At 40.8% G+C, this 21,198-nt stretch overlaps 1 long non-coding RNA gene across 2 annotated transcripts in view; it reads right to left on the bottom strand.

The window, feature by feature from the left end:
• The window catches only part of LOC309392257, a 320,340-nt gene extending 314,939 nt beyond the window's left edge, over positions 1 to 5,401 (bottom strand). For both annotated transcript variants that reach the window (XR_014175407.1, XR_014175408.1), the window contains exons 1-2: positions 5,070 to 5,401; positions 519 to 759 (exon numbers count right to left, since the gene is read on the bottom strand). This is a non-coding gene — a long non-coding RNA (uncharacterized lncRNA). The remainder of the gene's footprint in view (positions 1 to 518; positions 760 to 5,069) is intronic.
• Between the last annotated feature and the right edge of the window lie 15,797 nt (positions 5,402 to 21,198).

The raw sequence follows: 21,198 nt of genomic DNA, 5'->3' as shown, positions 1-21,198 counted from the left end.
TGAGCATTTGTAAAGTTGTGCAGGCATTGCAAAGGGAGAGCAGCTGGCTCAGCTGGCGCACCTCGCCAGCAGTGGAAAGAGGAACATGACAAATGTATGCTGTGGATGGCTGAGTGCATTGTTTTTAAATCAGTCCGGACAACTGACATAATTTTCTCATCTTGCATTATTTGTATAAATGAATAAACTATATAAATTACATCATTATGCAAATCTCAGAAACCACCATAATGTAAAGTCTGCTAATTACATAAAAATGAAAGTAAGTGACAATTGAGCAGCCTTTCCTCTCAACTGGCCCATACCATCAAAAATTTACTGTGCATTATGTTTTAGGGTGATATATGAAGTCAGCCACAACATTAATATTTATGAGCAGTACCTGACAAGTGTGTCAGATTTATGTCAGAGAAATGTATTAATTATGCAAAATAATTAACAGAAAACAAATTAATTATTCACTATGGTTCAGAAATCTTTGAACACAATTATTTTCAATTATCAGAAAGCACATTTACCTTAGCAGTGCTGGAACAATATTCCATAATCCAAGCCAAATACTGGAATTTTCACAAGCATGAATGTCCAGAAATCCAAATTTATAAATCCAAGTACTGATGTCTTCTTTTCTTTGTTCTGTATTCCATTCCACCATTTGAATATTAATAAAATGAAGTATCCAACCCGCTGAACTTGATAAGGGATTTAAATATAGTATCTTGGTAGATGTTCTGTTTCACTGACATTCAGTTTTCTTATCTATTCACTAAAAATAAAATGTTCCAAGGTTACATAGTAGCACATATTAACATTAGTACTATAAAAATAACACCAACTGTAACTGTAAACAAATTTACTAAGGATTTACTAGATTGCATGTCAGTTATACTGAAAAATACTTACTCAATTTTTAGCTATACTGAAAATGCTTACTCAGGAATATGTGTGCTGCAGATATAATTTACAGGTAGTCCTCATTTAGCGACTATAGTTGGGACCAGCAACTAAGTCATTAAGCAAAACCATTTCTAGGTTTACACTCTTATTTCAGCTTCCCTGTACTTTAGGTAAAGGTAAAGATTCCCCTTGCACATATGTGCTAGTCGTTCCTGACTCTAGGGGACAGTGCCCATCTCCATTTCAAAGCCAAAGAGCCAGCATTGTCCGAAGATATCACCATGGTCATGTGGCCAGCATTACTAAACACCGAAGGCTCATGGAGGGCTGTTACTTTCCCAACAAAGGTGGTCCCTATTTTGCTACTTGCATTTTTACATGCTTTCAAACTGCTAGGTTGGCAGAAGCAGGAACAAGTAACGGGAGCTCACTCTGTTACGCGGCGCTAGGGATTTGAACCGCCCAACTGCTGACCATTCTGATCGACAAGCTCTACATCTCAGCCACTGAGCTACTGCAGGTCTGTAAAGCAAATAACCTTTGCTTTACAGATCTGCAAAGGTTACAAATGCAGAATTGATCATAGTTACTTTTTCATCGCCATCTTCATTGTGAGAGCCACTAAATAAGGCAGCCAGCAAGCAAGGACTACCTGTTTATCTAAAGATGTAACTACAGAGCATAGTCAGTGCAAATTCACTCAGAATTAAGCCCTGTCAATGACATTTGCTGTCAATGACAGCAAAAGTGTGCCAGATTGCAGACTACCATTCTCAATCAAAACTGCTGAATAATGGACTATTAAGCATCACAAACTGGGAGTTGTTTTCTTAAGAGCTGGAGTCATATATTATACTTTGGACTTCTATTTCTGAAACAGATTTTTACTTGATAAAATATTGAAGCAAACCCTTGTTTCAATCTGTTTAGGCAATTCACCTAAATTATGATAATTGGACTATCATTAAAATAGATTAAACTAAATACTTAAGTGAAGTCTCAGCCTTAGATCCTCCAAATTTATTTAATGTCAACTTAGATACTCTTTGTGGTTGTTGAGACTTTAATGAGCTGCAGTCTCAACAAACATGAAATGGTCCAAGATTGGAGAAGGCAGCTTGCTTCCAACTTTCTTAAGAGTTACATTTTAATTGCATATTACCAAAAGGTTGTTTATAAGGCATTACTAATATACAGTTGTAATACTGAGTTAAAACCGATGAGTTAAACCACAGCTATCCCTCATTTAGTGACCATAATTGGGATAAGCAGTTCAGTTGTTGTGAAACAGTCACTAAGTGAAACCAATATTTCCAACAAATAAAAAGAGTGAATGAGTGCACCTTGCAATTTTAGCGTTAATCATTAATGCAATTAATTTGCATTAATTGCTTTAATTTGGATGAACTGCATACACTTTATTTTATAAAATGTTGATCTTTTGCAAAGTACACAATTACACTGACTGGGTTCACATATCATACCAATACCAAACCGAGAGCCAGTTTGGTCTAGTGGTTAAGACACCAGACTAGAAAGTGAGAAACCATGAGTTCAAGTCCCACCTTAGCCCCAAAAGCTCGCTGGGTGACTTTGGGCCAGTAGTAGTTGTTGTGAGGAAAACAGGAGAAGGGAAGATGTGTTGGATATGTTTGCTGCTTTGAGTTATTTGTAAAAATAATAAAGGCAGGATACAAATAAATAAAATCATGCCAATCCATTTCCATGACTTGAATCTTTAAAAGGGAAAATGTGCAGAATTACATATTGGCCAAGTTCACAGCAGTTTCTAAAGACTCCAAATCACAGAAGCAGCCATCTGAATTCCTAGGCTTGACTCTTCTGTTCCCAGAGAAAAGCTCTTGATGTCAACACACAGTAAATTAACTGAAAGGTAATAAAAGAGAATCTGAAAAATTCCTGAAGAGAAAGACATCATCAAGATAGACAAAGTCCTGAAACAAACAAACACACACACACACTCTATTTCAGGGATGAGATGAAACACCAGCATGAGATGGCAAATAAGAAACGAGGTGTTTCTTCTTGCACCAACATCACTGAAGCGTTCTGCTAAAATTTGCACATATTCATCATTAGTTTTCAGTTGAAAAAAATACTATATAAAGCAATGCGTCCCAGACCTGGGTGAATGACCCAAAATGGGTAAAAATGAGTTTTCTGGAGTAACAACACATGAACCCACTACTCAATCACAACAATTAAATTTAAATTGACTTAAAGTACATTGGGTAAAAAGGCATTCTGGTAAGAAGCTTTGAGTAATGGAGGAAAAAGTTTGGGAAGCACTGCTATAAAGTAATTTAATGGACTAATAGTGACTCTTAATACAGGAACTTCATTAAATCCAAATGGCAAATTTGGTAAAATAATATTGCAAACAAGATTTTATGGATACCCAGACAAACACAGTGGCATCCAAAGTCTAAACCAAAAGATTACTGTATATTTCTAAATTAGATAATGACCCTAACAAAGCCTGACCATACAACACAACCAGAATGCCAATAGTTTGGCTGAATGATCTTACAAGCCAGGATCCACTAGCAGTTAGAAATTTATAAAATTCCACCACAAATATCAATTCTAGAAAGTCTGCTCCTCCATTACCACAATACATTAGAGCACATATGTTCACAACAATTGATTTGGTCTGTTTTAGTGTTTTGTATGGATGCTTCACTCTAGCTTATAAACCATGATTTATGGTTTGTCTTGCTTCAGTCCAGTTCATTATGACTTACTTGATAAACTAGAAAAGCACAACTGAAACATTCAAAACTAATCTGTTACATTTATATTACAAACTGAAACTTTACAATATCTCCTCAAAACTTTTTAAAGATAAAATCTGTGAAATGAAACTTCACTTTAACAATCTACCCCAATCCAAATTCTTTGGGGGGGGAGAGTGTTAACTCCTTGTGTGACCTTGCAAAATTGTTTGTGGGACTTGTAATTCAAAAAATGCCCTAGGGCAGGGAAGATTTCATTGGAAAATCTTAGTCCACTTCAGAAAAATAGGGAAAGATGGTGAATGGTGCTGGCACAGCACAAAAAGAAAACAGCAAAAACTATTTGACCTGATTAAAAACTACTGAGAACTCACAAAATATTATACAATGTTGAAAACTCACAAGATTCCACAGTCTGCGTAAGACAAAAAAAGTTACAGAATAGATACAGTAAATGAAATAAAGTACAGGAAACAAACAGGAACAATGGGACGGAGAAATGAGTTGGGGGGGCATAGAATAAAGCTAAACAAAAGGAGGAGCAGACGACAAGAAATGGAAAATAAGTAAAAGTCTCATAACAGAAGGGGAAGATGCCTAAGATCTGCAATAAATACTATTTTTAGAACTACGCCATGAATCTGCCTGAAAATCTCTGTCTTAATGAAGGCCTTTGTGGGCTTATAAAATGGTCCAAGTCTAAGCATCCTTCTTTTCCAAAACAAAGAGTTATCTTGTGGTTCCATTCTTGTACAAATCTTGCTTCTGTAGGAAAAAGCCACCAGCCACCTGCATTCCACCCAAACAGATTCACCCTGGACCACTTCTTCCAAATCCACTTTCTCTTCAATTAAGCATTTTTTTAAAAAAATATTATTCACCAGCCCCACATACTCACAAGAAGTCGCATCTCAGCAGGCAAATACTTTCTTCTGCCTCATACTCAAACTTCCTTACATAATCAGATCCAACTTGACCACAATGGACACAAAATCAAGCCATAAGACTTGGGGGGCTGATCATCAGATCCAAGTGGATTTTATGCGGGGGCTGGGCTACCCCTTCCAGAAAATCAGAGTACCTTTCCACATAAAACTTTTCGCTCATTACAAAGGAAGTAGAGAGAAACTTACATCCATCGCTCACCTTCCTTCTCTCTAGGTTGCTGGGGGAGAAATAAAAACCAAGATCCTTGAAGTAATTGTTGGAAAAGTTTGCAAGACTTTGGGAAAGTTGAAGAAGTGAAAGGAATACTCTCTTGAAAGACCAGATAAAGCAGATAGGGAGATGAAGAGTTCACCCGAGTTTTCTCTTTTGTTCAAGCTCCCCGATCAGACAAAGAACTCGCGCAGCAGGTTTCTCCCCTTTTCCCTCCCATCTCTCTTCCCCCAACCCTTGGGTCCAACAGCAACTCACCAACTTCAGCTGCCCCTACTCCTTCGAAACGTCTGGATCCCGAGATAAGAGATACAGAAATATATATATATTTCTCAGAGAGAGAGAGAGGCAGTCGCAAGCTGTTGGGTTTCTTGCCCCATCCCTGGCTTCCAGTTCAAAACTTCCCTCTAAGTGAGCCTCCCAGAAAAACAATCTTAATGGAGGCGGAGGAGGCAAGGAGAATCCCTCCGATCGTTATTTCCGGCAAATGCACCTCTTTGTTTGGCTCTCCTTGACAGGCGCGGAGAACGATCCCTCTCGCAATCCGGGCGGGCGGGCGCGGGATCCTCTTACCATTCCCAAGGACGAAAAGCGGGGCTTTCAGGAAACCGGGATGGGAGCTGTGGGGAGTGGAAGGGCTACTCAAGCGCCGCGCTGGGAGGAGGGAGAGAGGGAGGGAGGGGTGGGGGACGGGAAGCAAGTTTTGGGTGAAGCCTCTTTCCTTTCACTTTTGGAAGCGCATCCAGGCGAGGAGAACAAAAGCGTCACCGCGGCCGGGACTCGGCGCGCAGCTTTTCCCGGCTTCTCACATCGCTACCTGTTGCACAGGCAAAAGAAGCAGGGAGAGGTGGAAGCGAGAGCATCCAGCGCACAACAAAGCGCCAGCCTTCTCACCTGTCTCCTCCTCCTCCTCCTCCTCAGGAGCAACAAAAGCCACTTGAGTCGCTCGCCAAATATCGACTATAATACATTTGGGGGAAGGGACTGGAAAGCAAAGCAAAGCAAAGAAGCGGCCGGCAAAGGCGCATCTGCTTTTGCAAAAACACCGGCGTCTTCAAGAGACGCGCAGGAGCAACAAGTCGCAGCCCCCAATCGTTTCACCAAAAGCTGCGAAGAACACCCGGGAGTCTCGATGCCCTCACTTCTCTCCAAAGTAAACCAGTTTCTATCGAGAGGATCGCAAATTGTGGCGGAGCAAGGAAGAAGCGCCCCCTCCCCAGATTACGCTCCTCTAAAAGAAAATCAGGGGAGGAGGGAAAGGGCGGTTGACTTTTGATCTTTAAATGATGGACGGAATCAAGTGTCTACTTGCGCCCACCCCCACCCCCGATAGTGGCGCGGGTCTAAAGAATCCCCGCCTGTCCATCACCGCGTGTAACTTTCTCGGGCAAATGTACTCATGTCTCGAAGGGAACAGCGCACTGAAAAGGAGGTGTGAAAGTCCACCGAAAGTCCCTGAAAATGGCCCGCGTAGTGTCATCTCCCTCGTTACCGTTCTGCCAGAAAACAAACTCTACGTTCATCCACGTGCGTTAAAAAATGGAAAGGGGCGAGAGCTGAGGGACTATATAGAATTGTATAAGGTCTATGTAAGTCTATGCGTTCGCCAGATGCTTGCATGCACTTTGATGGAATAATACGAAGGGAGTGTTGAAAATATTGCAACCAGGCTAAAGCTAAAACTCTTTCCCCGCACGTGCTTGCGACAGACAGCCTGCTTCGCCCACCCTATTGGACCCCTAGAAGAGAGCGGGAAAATCTGGATGACGTCACCTTTGCACTCCTGTCTCGGCTCTTCTGAGCTGGATTTCGAACAGCGCTTAGTTTGAAAGTCCTAATCTATGCTACTTTACTATAACTCATGTTTTCAATATAGTAGAGCTGCTGTACCAGTGCAGAAGATTTAAGGGACTGGCCTTAAGGAGGCAAAGCAAAATTAGGCAACTTTTGGAGGTCTCGAACCTTCTGAGGTAAAATGGGAACTCACAAAATGGTTGCCTCAGCACATTATTATTTTTTTCTGCTTCCAAATGAGTGGCTGAAGACCATTTAATGAAAGGTGATCTAATCCATTAGGACGCTGCCTATCATTCATGGGAAATTGTGTGAGTCAAAGGCAATGCTGCAACTTAAATGCGATCCTGGAGGTTCCTGCTTCACTTAACAGCATGATAGCATCCTATCCTGTTATTAGAAGACATTTTAAGGAAAATTGGGTGACTGGTAGATTATGGAACCTCAAAGGGGTTTTTCAAAGACATGTACGTCAGCAGGCACCACATATTTCTCTGACCTTAATGCTTCTGCACAGAGACCTCCTGCCACCCTGTTTCTGGTGACACATTTCTTGAGTGAATGATGTTCATCCATCGTATTTGAAGAGGAGCTTGACATCTAATTGTGGAGGATGTAAAGACTTGGCACGTAAATTGGATTAAAGGGAGGGAGAGGTGTGCAGAGTCAACTTCACTCCCTCTTCCCAGATTCCATCTTGCTCCAATAGCAGGACATGAGTTAAGACAGTTGGAGATGGGCTGGGTGCAGTGGTTGACCAAGGCGACTTTTCTTGAGTAAAGAGGGCTTGGAAGACCCATTGCAGGTCCACACAGAAGAATTTGCTCAGTATATGCCAGAAGTGCTTGAATTCACTCACAATTGGACACTGGTCTTACTGTAGTTCCAGGGAGATGCCTTGTACAGTTTTCTTGGAACAGTTCGAACCTGTTTGGTGTAATGAAGTGGGACAGAGTTCTTAGGGCTGTGAGCTCAGTAATCTATTCTTTAGATCAGAGATCTTCAAACTGGGCAACTTTAAACCTTGTGTCCCAAAGGTGCTTTTTCAAGAGCCATCTGGACTTTCTGATTTTTTCTTCAAAGACATTTCGCTTCTCATCCAAGAAACTTCTTTACCTCTTTAAGACTTGTGGACTTCAACTTCCAGAATTCTTCAACTAGCCCAGTTGGCTAAGGAATTCTGGGAGTTGAAGTTCGCAAGTCTTAAAGTTGCCAAGTTTAGAGAGCCCTGCTTTAGATCCATGCCCCTCCTTATTAAAGCAAGCTAGGGAGATGGTGTGTTAGTGTGCTCTGGTGATGACGAATTCTTTTTTGAGTGAGTGAGTTGTTCCTTTACCTCTTAAGGAGTACTTGGTCTACACTCTCCTCAAGATGCCATCACTGGATCCCATGATGCTGCATAATTTTCATCCAGTATCCAACTTTCCCTTTTTGGGGAAGGTGATTGAGAAGATGGTTGTACCTCAGCTCCAGGAGGCCTTTGATGAATCTGGGCCATTTTCAGTCAGGATTCAGATTTGGATATAGGACAGAAATTGCATTGATCATGCTTTTTATGTTGGCAGGATGGAGTTCTGTGTGTTGGCAGGATGGAGTTCTGTGTGCATTCTTGCCTTTGTATATTTATTACATTTATATGTTGCCAATCTCACTGTTACAGTAATTCTAGGTGGCTTATAGCATATTAAAAACATGAAAAGATAATATAAATACTTTGCTTGATCTCTTGGCAGCTTTCGAGACCATCAACCATAGTAACCTGGATCGACTAAGATGATTGGAGGTAGATGGCACAATTTTTCTCCAGGATCGATTCTAGTTGGTGGTGATTGGGGAGGAGAGATCCCATCCTAAGTCCCTACTATGTGGCATGCTGCAGAGATGGCTGCTTTCTCCTCTCTTTTTTTAAAATTACATAAGACTTCTGGGTGAGCTCATCCATTGCCATGACGTGAGGTGTCATCAATATGCTGATGATATTAAGTTGTAGATCTCTGCTCTTGGGGAACTAAGCAATGCTGTGGACATCTTACCCTGGTGTCTAGAGAGTGTGAGAGTCTGGACAACAGGCTTCAACTGAACCCTGGCAAGACTGAGTGGCTTTGGGTCTTGGGAACCATCTGTTTCTGGGACAATGCCATGTTTGGTTGAGATTACAGGTACAATCTGGGGGTCTTCCTGGATTCACAACTCCTGTTCAATGAGCAGGTGGCACTCATGGTTAGAAGGGCCTTTGCGCAATTTTCTATTGTGTGTCTGTTGAGCCTATTTCTGGATTGCAGGATCTACTCATGGTTACTCATGCCCTCGTCACCTCTTGGTTATACTACTACAATGTTATGTACATGTTGTTGTTGTTGAATTGTATTCTGGAAACTTCAGAAAGTGCAAAATGCAGCAAAGCAGGAAAGTTATCTACCATTGTTTTCCTGGTGGAACCCCTCTGCCCTGCAAACTGCATCGGTTGCCAGTTTGTTTCCAGGTCCAATTCAAGATGCTGTTTTTGAACTTTAAAGCCCTACATAGCATGGGACTGATTTATTTGGGGGACTGCCTCTCCCCAGTTACATTTTCCCATCTCATTAGATCACATAAAATATACTGCAGGTTCCAACATTTAGGAACTTATATTTTGTGGGCCCTTTGCAGAGGATTTCCTTGACCGTGGTGTCTGTATTGTAGAATATCCTCCCCCCTGAGGTTAGGTTAGCACCATCACTCCTGAGTTTTTGAAGGTCCCTCAGTATCATCAAGCCTCGGAACCCCAGGGAAATGGCTATCTAATGAGGTAGCACTATTGTTACTGACATCCCTTTGCCCATTATTCATTTTTGTTAATTGCATTTTTATAACTTTTAATGTCTTAATAATACTAATTGTTATTATTTGTGCATTATCCAAGGGGGATGGGTGGTTAAGAAATATGAAATATAAATTGTTGGGTTTTTAAAACTTCGTTATATGCCTTGCAGTGTCACTTGCTTTGTGATGTGGGTAGCTATATAAATTTGAAAGATGGAAAAATAAATATGCATGGATTTGCACTAAACATTGGACATTTGCAAGGAAGGACAAAGTGACATACTGTGTATCATGACATCCTTGCACAAATAAGGCAAATTGTTTATATCATTTTACAAGGATGTCATGATGCAATTTTTTTAAAATTCCTGATAACAATCTAGTACATTAGGAAGAAGAATTTCTAGTTTAGGCAATGTATTTCCTACTCCAACAGAAGAGGATATAGGCAGCTCAGGGCTGAACTATGGAGTTCTTGGTGCCCTCTAAGCTTGGTTGTTTGCTTGTAGACATTTCATTACACAACCAGGTACCAGCAGTTCCTAGAACAGAGACAAAAAGACTAGAACATATCATCTCCAGCAGCCAATACTCGGATAAGTAGAGATAAACACCAGACAAACAATCAGGCAGAAAATAACATTCTAATCATGGAAGCACCAAGGAGGAAGTTGTCCTACCACCAAAATTGGCAGGGCAAACTACTATTTATAACAATCATCAAACCCCACTGATGATGTAACCTAGTTGGATAATAACAAATCTTCAAGTAAACAGCCAAGTTCAGAGAGCACCAAGAACTCAACATTTCCTACTTCCAGAAGTAGGTTTGGGTGTGTGTCTTGTGTTCTCCCATCTCCTGCAATTACCCTAGTCTGAGCATTTTACCAGTTTATGGCATCATTCCACTTTATTGATCTCATAGATTAAAAAAAATCCATCGGGCCCCCTGCACACTGCGATTAAGAAGTTTCTATAAACCTGGCTTTCTCCCCAGCCCCAGCCTTTGGGTAGATGATGAAGTTCTTTGATTTTTTTTTCTTCTTCTTGCTCTTCTGTTTGTTTGCTGTTCTGAATGTTTATTCTTTTCTTTGTTGTTGTTATTCTGACTTTTTAAATGTTGTATGCCTTCCAGAGTGCTTATAGAATTGGGCTGAGTTCTTGACAAATTGATAAGAAGCAGTTCTGGTTTGTGTATTACATGACCATGGCATATTACTTCTTGAAGAAGTACTGAGCAAGCTACAAATCCTTGGAAGAAATAGCTGGAGAGATGAGTGCCTTCAAAGTTATTTGGGCCATTTGAGTATTTCTGTAGAAAGTTCAAAAGATCTTGAGGGCTTCTTAGCCACCTAACTGATGTGAGTTTCACCTACTTCCTTACAGGTAAATTAGGATCTGAATAGAGGGTTTAGAAATGCTGAACTGCTTGCAAATAGGGGCATGTGGGGCTGAAGAGAGACAAAGGGAAGTTATTTGCATCTGCAGTGCCTCAATTGAAGTAATACCTATTCCACTATTTAGCTAATTTAGTGCCTGCTCTTTTCCAAGATATCGGATATAAATATTGAAAATATCTGTATGTATTGTAAACCCGCAAGTACTGTAGTGCAGGGGTCTCCAACTCCGGGTTGTGGCCAACTACCAGGCCATGGCCTGTTCAGAACCAGGCCACAGGAGAAATAGGCAAGTGTGCATATGTGAAGCACCACTTGCATGAGCGGAGGGCACTTGCACTCAAGCGTGAATCTCCATTCACGCAAGTGCAGCTTCATGTGTGAGCACAAGTGCCTGCCACTTGCGCGAGTAGAGCTTTGCATGTGAGTGCAACCACCTTCTGCTCCCGCACAAAACAGTGCATGCAGTGCACGTGCATGCACTGCTCGAACAAATGGAGCTGTGTGCATACACATGTGTATGCCACTCACACGTTCCCCCATGCTGGGCCGGGCTACCAAGCTAAAAAGGTTGGGGACTACTGCAATAGTACATATCACATTAATTCTACCTTCACATTTGACAGTATAATCCAACACTTTCTACTCAAGAAGTACAGACTGATAGATGATCAGAGTAAACAATACATGGGATGCTTGGAATTGTTAGAGTGGTGTATAGCGGAAGTCAGGGGGGGGGTTGAGCGGGAGGTGGGGGGGGTTAGGGTGGAGGGTGGGGTAATATATATGTATAAATAAACTAGAAGTTGGGATTAATGAAATATTGTTATTTTAAGAGAAATTTATATTGTGAGTTATATATGTTAAATTAGCTTAGAACAGGGGTGGCGAACACGCGGCTCGCGAGCCGCATGCGGCTCCCGGCCAAAATAAATGAGGCTCTTTGCCTCTTGTCATTATTTACTATACTGTGGCTTGGATCGCGCGCTCCCTTTCGGAAGCTGGGGAGGTCCTTTGCAGGCAGCTAGAACGGGCCGCCTGCAAAGGACTTCCCCAGACTTGCTTTGAGGAGCACGGGGTGACTGAGGCTAGTTGTGAAGCCCCAAAGCCCCCACTGCCACCGGAAGAACTGCTGCCACCTCCTCCTCATCCTCCTCTAACAGGCAGCACTGCCGGATTTGCCGCCCGGCGCTGCGGCTGAGATGAAGCCGCCAAAGCTCCAGCCGGCATCTCCGCGCGTGGCAGCGGCGCCTCCCCTCCGCTCGGAGCAGCTGAGCTCAGTCAGCGCTGGGTTACCCCTGCCCCCTCCTCCTCCGCCGCCGTGCTTTTGAGGAGCCAGTAGGAAGGCGGGGGGAGCAGGGGAAAAAAAGCCTCATGGCTCATCAAAAGCACGGAGGAGGGGGAGGGGGCAGAGGTAACCCAGCGCTGAGCTCAGGAGCAAATCTGGTGATTCTGTTGGAGGAGGAGGAGGTAGCAGCAGTTATTCTGGTGGCAACTCGTACTCGTCGGCATCTTCAGCAGAAGCCCTGCCCACAATGAAGAAAGCAAAGATGGAGCAGATCCACGCAGATGACGTCGCTGCAACATGACTGGAGGAGGAATTCTGGGAGTTGAAGTCCACAAGTGTTAAAGCTGTCAGGTTTGAAGACCCCTGGGGGTTTTTTTCCCTAAAGGGTTAGGGGTGCAAGGGTCTTGTAACTTGACAGCTTTAAGAGTTGCGTGCTTCAAATGCCAGAGTTTCTGAGCCAGCATTTTGGTTGCTAAGCAGGAGCGTTGTTAAGTGATACTGATATTATATAACACTTTGAATTAAGCGGGTACCTTGAAGAAACATAACTTTGAGTTTCAAATAATACTGATTTCGTTGTTGTCTTAGGTGACATCTGTGAAAAAAATTCGGGTGCTCAGGCATGAAAATGTGCCGCTCAAACACTATACTTTTCTGCTCACATCGAAAAAAAATTAGAGGGAACATTGCTTCCGGGTCTGTTTTGGCAGGTCACTGCGTGGTGTGGCTCTCTGACTCTCACAGTTTAAAATTTTGGCTCTTTTTGTCGAACTTGTTCGCCACCCCTGGCTTAGAAGATGGGATTAATGGGCTATTGTTACTTTAAGAGAAACTTATATTGTGAGTGTTGGGAGGAGAGGGGGTACAATATGTGAATGAGTAATTTACTTTAAGACGGGGGAGGGGAGGGGGTAAAGTATTTGGTATAATATCTGAATGAGAATTTTTTTGGGGGGGGTGGGGGGGGGAGGGGGCATAGTATCTTTATGTGATTTATACTGTATGGTGGGGGGGGTTAAAAGGGGGAAAATTTGTCTGTATAAAACTTTTTCAAAAAAAAAAGTACATTTCAATTGTACCTACTCACAAATAAGTGTATACTACTGGTGTATAAGATTGCACTGTAACATACAAATACATTTTGCACCAAGGGATTGATGGGTAATAACATCTGAAATCAGTTTAAGGTATTAATACCATTTGCCTTGTGATATTTCTGCAAATATCTGTATTTCTGTAATGTCAAATATTATTTGTAGGTTACAGGTTATTATTAGCTTAATTATAAAGACAGGTTTTCATGTGAGACCTTCATCTAATTCCAAAATCAACATTTGCCATTACTAATCAAATCTTACAGCAACATGGTTGCTATGTTACCTAATATTAAGGTACCCACCCTCCATTTTGCATTAATGAGAGCAGTATTAGTTATAATTTCCTACAGTTTGGTGTACCTGCAAAAACTCACAAATGAAGTAAGGATCTCCAAGTGGTTTAAGAAACTGTATACACTCCTCTACTTAAATGTATATTATAAATTTTCATGGATTGTATAGCCAAAGGTACATGTAACATGAAAAATAGCTTTGGACATAATCAAACTCATGTTAGCTCAGTATCATAATATATATACATCCCAGTCATGTGAAATGGGAAAAACTGCAAGTCAACATCTTGGGTGGTAGCTATCAACCATATTTCAAAGTTCTGCCTTTCATAATTCTGCCTTCGACATTAAGCTATCTAGGTCAGGCATCCCCAGTGCCTGAACCATAGCCTGATACTGGGCTGTGGCCTGTTCAGAACCAGGTTGCACAAGCAGCCAGCTCTCACGCACAGCTCCATTTGCACAAATGGCTAGCTCACACGTGCACCTACCCCTCATACAGAACCATCCCCTCTACTCCCCACTCCAGCGGTTCACCAAGCCAGAATGGTTGGGGACTGCTGATCCAGGTGACTTTGGAGAGTGACATTCTCTCAGTTCGAAGAAGGGGTCAATAACAAAACATGATATTTTTCACCAGCCTGAAAAGGTTAGGAATTCTTGATACATAAAGGATTGTCTTTAAAAAATAACTTGGTTATTTGCACCGACTCCTTTGTTATTTTGATAGAAATATATTTTTGTTTTGTGTTCTAATATTAATCTATATTTTGGTAATGTGAGCTCTATAAATCAGTTGAAAACAAAAGGTTTTCTAGAAGATAGGAATGTGTACAATGTATTCCATGTTTGTGATAAGACATACTTAACAATTACAACATCAGTGAATAATCATTCTGAGCCAGATAGAGGTTATAATGATTTTATTATTGCAACATATTAAATATACAACACAAATTGCATAGAGAAGTTTGAATCATTTTGTCAGCAGTTTCACACATTAGGAATATACAGTTCCCTGAAAGAGGTGCTGGAAATGTACAGGAGCACATAAAATTACCACTTTTGGAATCATTGAAGCAATTGCTGTGCACACACATGCATGAAGGCAGCCAAAACTATTTCTAAAGCAATCATACATGCTTGGAAAAAGACACAGTCAGTACAAGTACCTTTTTACACCTCGCTTGACAGACATAATAGCTCCCAAACATTTTCTGAAGCCAGCTAAAAATCTTCCTGTTTTGGGGTTTTCTTCATTCTTGGCAGACCACTTCCAACTCAGAAATCTTCATAGGTCTCCTGGCATGCACTGCATGTTTGAGATCTCACACATTTTCAATAATAGCTAAATCTGGACACTCTTCTTTCTGTAGATACTTCATGATTGGCTTAGGAGTAAGAGTTAGAGTATTGTTTTTCAGTTTCTTCATTGATTATGGGGCAATCGCTTCTAGAAAATGTTGTCATTCCCTGTCCTATTGGCGACTCAACAACCTAACACTAATACAGCCACCACCATGCTTAACAGTTGGAAATGTGTTTTTCTCTTCAAATGTTTCCTTCATAGTTTTCTTGAAACCTATCTTGTGAAGTTGAGGATATTCCAAAACATTTCAGACTTATCAGGGTTTTCTTTTGCCTACAATTACCTTTGTGATGAAGTTGGAGGGAAAAAATCCTTCTTCAACTGTCCCACACAGATAATTATGATATAAGCACTGCTGTTCAATGGATCTGTGCTACATGGATGCAATGTTAGCTGAACTTTTCAGCAGATCATTTGCAGTGCTCTCTCTCTCTCTCTCTCTCCCTCTCTCCCTCCCTCCTGTTTTATGGATCTGACCAGCTTTCAAGCAGTTCAACACAGCCATTTATCTTAGTCCTCCAGATCATGCTTTGACTTCAACAGTTATTTATAACTTCTTTTTTAAAATGTTTCTCACAGTTGAAATTGCTATTTGGAAACATTTAAGAGGTTTTTAATAGCCTTACCCTGCTTTGTGAGGATGAATTATCTTTATTTTCAAATGCTCAGACACTACTTAAGACAAATCTACAGTTGTTCAAAGTAGACAGAACAACAGCTGCAATAGTCTGAGAGATTAGAAGGGTCAGAATGTTTATGTATAGAATTGCCTTCACCTGGTGAACTGCAGGCCAGTAAGTCCATCATCATTTGGCCTAACTTTATACTAAGGAAGTATGGAAGGCTGTCTAGTTCCTGCACTGTCTACATTCACTGTTTTCATATTTTAAATCTATAAATAATTGCACATAAATAACATGCACTCAAGTTTGCAAAAATATGTTGTAATGTAATGTATAAATGCACCATTTATCATTTTTCTTCACAAGAAATCTTATGCAGCCCCTGTGGGGCCAGAAGCATTCCTGGAAAGAAAAGTGATGGTAGAAACAGATATTTCGATTTGTAGAATTCCAGCATTCTAATGAAAAGAAAAAGAAATATCTGGAAGGTGCCAAGGAAATTTGTGCAGATACATTAACATACCCAGGTGCCTTGTCACCTCTGACCATTACAGGAGAGCAAATCCTGGATCTCATCTTTGTTTCAGAGCAATTGAGACTGGGTCTGAATATGGAAGACATAAATACTTACCTTTTGACTACTTTTTTGAACTGCCTTGGGTCGTGGCAACAAGAAGTTAGTCCACACAGTGGATCGAGTGGGCTTCCAAAGAGCACTGGAAAATTTTCCTAACAGTTCAGCAAACGCTGTTTACGGCAGCCGGCATTTCTTTTATTTTATTAGATAAATGTTTAAAGGTATCTTAATTGAGAATCACATTGATTAAAATGTGTTTAAATAAATAAACACTTACTGGCCATAAAATTAGCAAATTATCAGTAATTTTCTGTGTTAATTGGTTCTGCAGATCCCGTAAAGCTGCCTTCTTTGTTATCTGGTCCATGTTACCAAAAGGTGGATGGGACAAAATGCTGACACATTGGATCTATTTTCAGTTTTCCTGGCAGATAAATTTGCTGGTACCCTCTCGTGGTTGGCTGCCAATTGGATAAATCTGGAGGAGAAAGTGAGTTGGTGTCTGGTGTTGTAATCTGGGATTTTTTTCAGACACTGTGGATCTTGATGAAGTGAACAGGATTCTCCATAGTTTGAATTCTGCAACCTATGGGCTTAACCACTGCTCTTTCAGGCTCCGTTGTGTGGCTAGGATTCTCCATAGTTTGAATTCTGCAACCTATGGGCTTAACCACTGCTCTTTCAGGCTCCGTTGTGTGGCTAGGATTCTCCATAGTTTGAATTCTGCAACCTAAGGGCTTAACTACTGCTCTTTCAGGCTCCATTGTGTGGCTAGACAGTGAAGGTTGGGTGCAGGAAAGAATGCTTCTTTGAGGGACGGGATCAGGGATGGGTTGCTGCTGACTTTACTGCTGGTCCGGTGTGGATGCACAGTTGCCTGCAAATAGGTCTGCGCATGCGCAGAACATAAAAATGCCCCAAAAACCATGCCACGGCAACCAGAGTATTGGTTCGGGGGCGTGGGGAGCTTGCCGTCCCTACCAGTTTGGCAACCCAGTCACAATATCCCCTACCAGTTCGCCTGAACCCCTGGAAGGGATGGATAGTGCTATCTTCCTTGAAAGAAGGCCAATTTAATAGGCTGTTCAATTACAGACAGCATACTCTGAAACACCCTTGCTCTGGAGGCACGTGTACACTCCCAAGTATCTTTGGATCCTAACAAGCTAGTTGATTTGGCTGTGGCCCTCATCTTAGTAATTTCAGATGTCTCAGTTGTTGTTTATTTTTTTGAGATTTCTGATTTCCCCCCCCCCCCTCAACATAATACGTTTCTTGTGGCTGTGAGCTGTATAAAGTCATTCAGGATTGGGGTGGCATATAAATGATATTAAATAAAAACCTAAATAAAATTGGGCTATCTGAAAGAATCAGATATTAACTAATACACAATATTTATCCTTAGTGCAAGAAAGGCCAATCTTTGTAAAATGATTCAACTTGCTGACTTTGATTCACATACTAAAAAAATATAGAATTATTTTTTAATTAGTTCCTTTGTTGATAAAATCTGTGAATTAATTTGTCTATGAATGCAAAGTTACACATCCATTTATAGCAACACTCAGTGGAATGCTGTTGGTTTTTCTTCTCATATAACCCAGTTTTTGGCAATATCACCAATAATACTTTTGGGGTTCATACGATATGCAAATCCTGTAACATTGTTTATTTAGTTTGGGATGTTACCTGAAATTAGCCTTTGTATTTTATTCAGAAAATCATGATTAAAATATATTATGGCTTAAGCTAAGCAATGATAATAGGATTATCAATCTTAATAAAATCTTTTCTCTCATGTTTGGTCTGACAGCCTTCTTCAATGATGTCCTTTTGATATCTAAAAGAACCATCTTGTATTTTCCTAGTCTACACATTACAGAAGTTGTTATTTACCCATGTTGTATTTCAAATTCATTAATTCTTCAATTACTACCCTGTTTCCCCAAAAATAAGACCTCCCCGGATAATAAGCCCAATCAGGCTTTTGAGCGCATACCCTAAAATAAGCCCTCTCTCGAAAATAAGCCCTCCCCAAAAATATTGCAACGCAGCAGCAGCCTTGAGGTGACCATGCTTTCCACCTCCTGCACCTCAAAAATGATAAGATCTCCCCAAAACTAAGGCCAAGCGTTTATTTTGGACGTCAAAAGAAAATAAGATCCTATCTTTTGGGGGAAACATGGTATATTATTTCTCTGAATAAGGTTGTGAGTATTCTGCCATCTCGATAAATCAACCTTGCCATTTCCCGCAAGTCTGATACAAAAAACAAAAATCCTCATTGTGCTAGGTTGATATATGCATGCATGAGTTTTACATAATCTTTTGACAATATAAATACCAATTTTCAGGTGGAAACTATCCTTTGTTTTCTACAATAATTATTTAAATGTGTTACCCAGATAGCAAATGTATGTTCTAAAACAACTTTTTCCTGAAAAAAAATCATTTCTGAATTCAGCATTCTCTTATTTTAAGAATGCATTTTGGGGGCACAAACTAGAACTTAGAAGAGGCAATTTGGTCTCTTAAGGCACAAGGCTATAAACTGGGAGACTGAGAGTTCTAGTGCTGCCTTAGGCACAAAAGTCAGACCGGTCACTCATTGGCCACATTTCCCAAATTCATAGGGGCCCAGCAGTATATTTTGCTACGTATTATATAGAACTGCTTCAGGGCTCGGGCCCCATAGTATAGAGTTTGGAAATCACTAGGTTAAGGGTGATTTTGGGCCAATCTTTTTTTAAGTCCAATCCTATTGGGTGTTATTGAGGTGGGAAACTCTGTACACCATTTCAAGCACCTTAATTTAAAAAATGGGATATAGATCTAAATAAATGGAACCCATGAATTTTTAATCTTTCTGAAGTACTAGAGGACTATGGATAAAAAAGTTGAAATATGAGATTTGTTATCTGAGATGCTGGCTCTTTGGTAATAAAATTGGTGATTGTGACATCCAGGACAGGAATCTCATACAATGTCTTGTAGACAGGTTATAATCTCTTGCCTGATATTCCATACTGTCTTTCCTATTCTGGGAAATATTCACACATTCTTACATTGGATACTTTTAACACACAGCATGTATGTATTTCAATGGGGGAGGACTCCAAACTCAATTGTAATAATAGCAAATGATTTAAGCTAAAATCTTCATCCATGAAAGATATTATGTGAAGCCACTATTTTATGAATATGCAAAACCAGTATATAAACTGCTTAACAGAAAAATAAAGAGAAAAATCAATTATTATTTTGTTGGGATTGAATCTGTTGATATATGACTTGGGAAATACCATGAAGCTAGTAAAGAGAATGTTAACCCTATCATTCTGTTCACCGTCCTTTTTTATAGGTTAGTATCAGTGGTGGGTTGCAGGCGGACCAGAGCCTGCCCGGAGCACCGGGTACCGTTCCAGTACGCTGCTCCAGAGGGCCCACCCATACAAGCTCCTTACCTGTCTTTTAAAGCCTTATGCATGGCGCATACAGTGCCTGCGCGACGCTCCGCCAAGCAGCTAGAGCGTCACCGAGGCTTGCGGAAGCGTCACTGGCAGGTACGATACATGTGCGCGTCCATGTGGGTGACACCAGGCCCGTTCCAACTATACTGGTTGGAATGGGATCCGAAACCCACCACTGGTTAGTATACACAAACACAATTGCTTGATTGAAAACACAATGCAAAGCTTTTTTTCATGCATCAAGAAATAATACTGAGGGAGGCAACCAGCAGTGTAATTTGAAAATGGCATGGGAGGAACAGTTAAAGGCTTCTACCTCCCATCCTGACAAAATTAAGTCACAATCATTGTCAAGAGTCAATTACAGTATCATCGGTAATGTAGTTTAAGCCTTATTACAGTAGATGACACAATTGAGGCAGCAGCTTATTCACATTAAAATCACAAGGGCAGGACTCTTCACAATATGCTAAGCTAAAATGTACTTGGACTATTTTGTGGCGGACATGCCTTATGCAGCCTATCCTGAAAGGGCTAAAAATACAAGTATTTTAGCAACTTGTGTGACCAGCAATTAAATCTGTGGTTCACAGTAGTTCATATGTAGGATAATTGGGACGAAAAAGAAATGTGGAGAAATCTGTTTGCGGTCCTGACAATTTATTGTATCCTAGAGAGGAGCATTCAAGTCTAGGTATATATGTGGTAAACTTAGAATATTCTCTCCATCCTCAATATGATAATTGATTACTCAGATTCTGGGACAGAAGGCAGATTCAGTCACAAATGCACAGAGGGAATGGTGAACAGGGGGAGGGGGGGACACTTTCTGTAAGTTTCAAGTAGCTGAATAAATATTAGAGGATGAGTTGATCCTCTTTGGCTTTCTTCCAAAATGTACCAATTCATAGTTAACATAGTTGATTCAGTGTACTCAGTTTGCTCAATTTAATGGCAGATTGAACCCTAAAGTATGAAGTATAAAATATATGAACTAAAAAGTATTGAGTTTATCCCATTTTTTTCTCCAGGTGTTCTAGTTACTTGCGGGATCGCATCCTGCCCCATACATCCCTACGACCAATCCGCTCACACAGAGAGGGACTTCTCCGGGTGCCGTCCGCTAAACAGTGTTGGGGGGCGACACCCAGGAGCAGGGCCTTCTCTGTGATGGGCCCAGCCCTGTGGAATGACCTCCCCCTTGATATCAGGATTACTTCCAATCTCCGCTCCTTCTGTGTAAAGCTCAAGACCCACCTCTTTCAACTGTCTGGCCTGGCTCAACCGTAGTTTATCCTTTTCCTCCTGACAGTCCTTTTTTAAATTGTATTATTATTTCGGGGTATTTTAATGACTAATTTAATTTTATTATTATTAATGTATGTATTTTTAATTATTACCTCCTCCATGCATGTATGTATATGTATGTATATGTGTGTATTTTTATGTTTATATGTATGTATGTGTATTTTATTGTACGCCGCCCCGAGTCCCTTGCGGAGAGGGTGCGGCTAACAAATTAAATTTCTATTTCTCTTCTGTTCAAAGCATCTTACACAGGGTTGTCCCGCTATCTTATCCTCACAACAATCCTGTGCTGTAGGTTGGACTAAAAGTCATCTGTGGATTCCCATGGCTAAGCATGAATTTGAAAATGGATCCCCTGGCATCTTAAAT

Source organism: Natrix helvetica (genome assembly GCF_964273705.1).
Source record: "Natrix helvetica genome assembly, chromosome: 4".
Lineage (NCBI taxonomy): Eukaryota > Metazoa > Chordata > Lepidosauria > Squamata > Natricidae > Natrix > Natrix helvetica.
The sequence above is the reverse complement of the archived record's forward strand: the minus strand, read 5'-3'. Positions and strand labels throughout refer to the sequence as shown.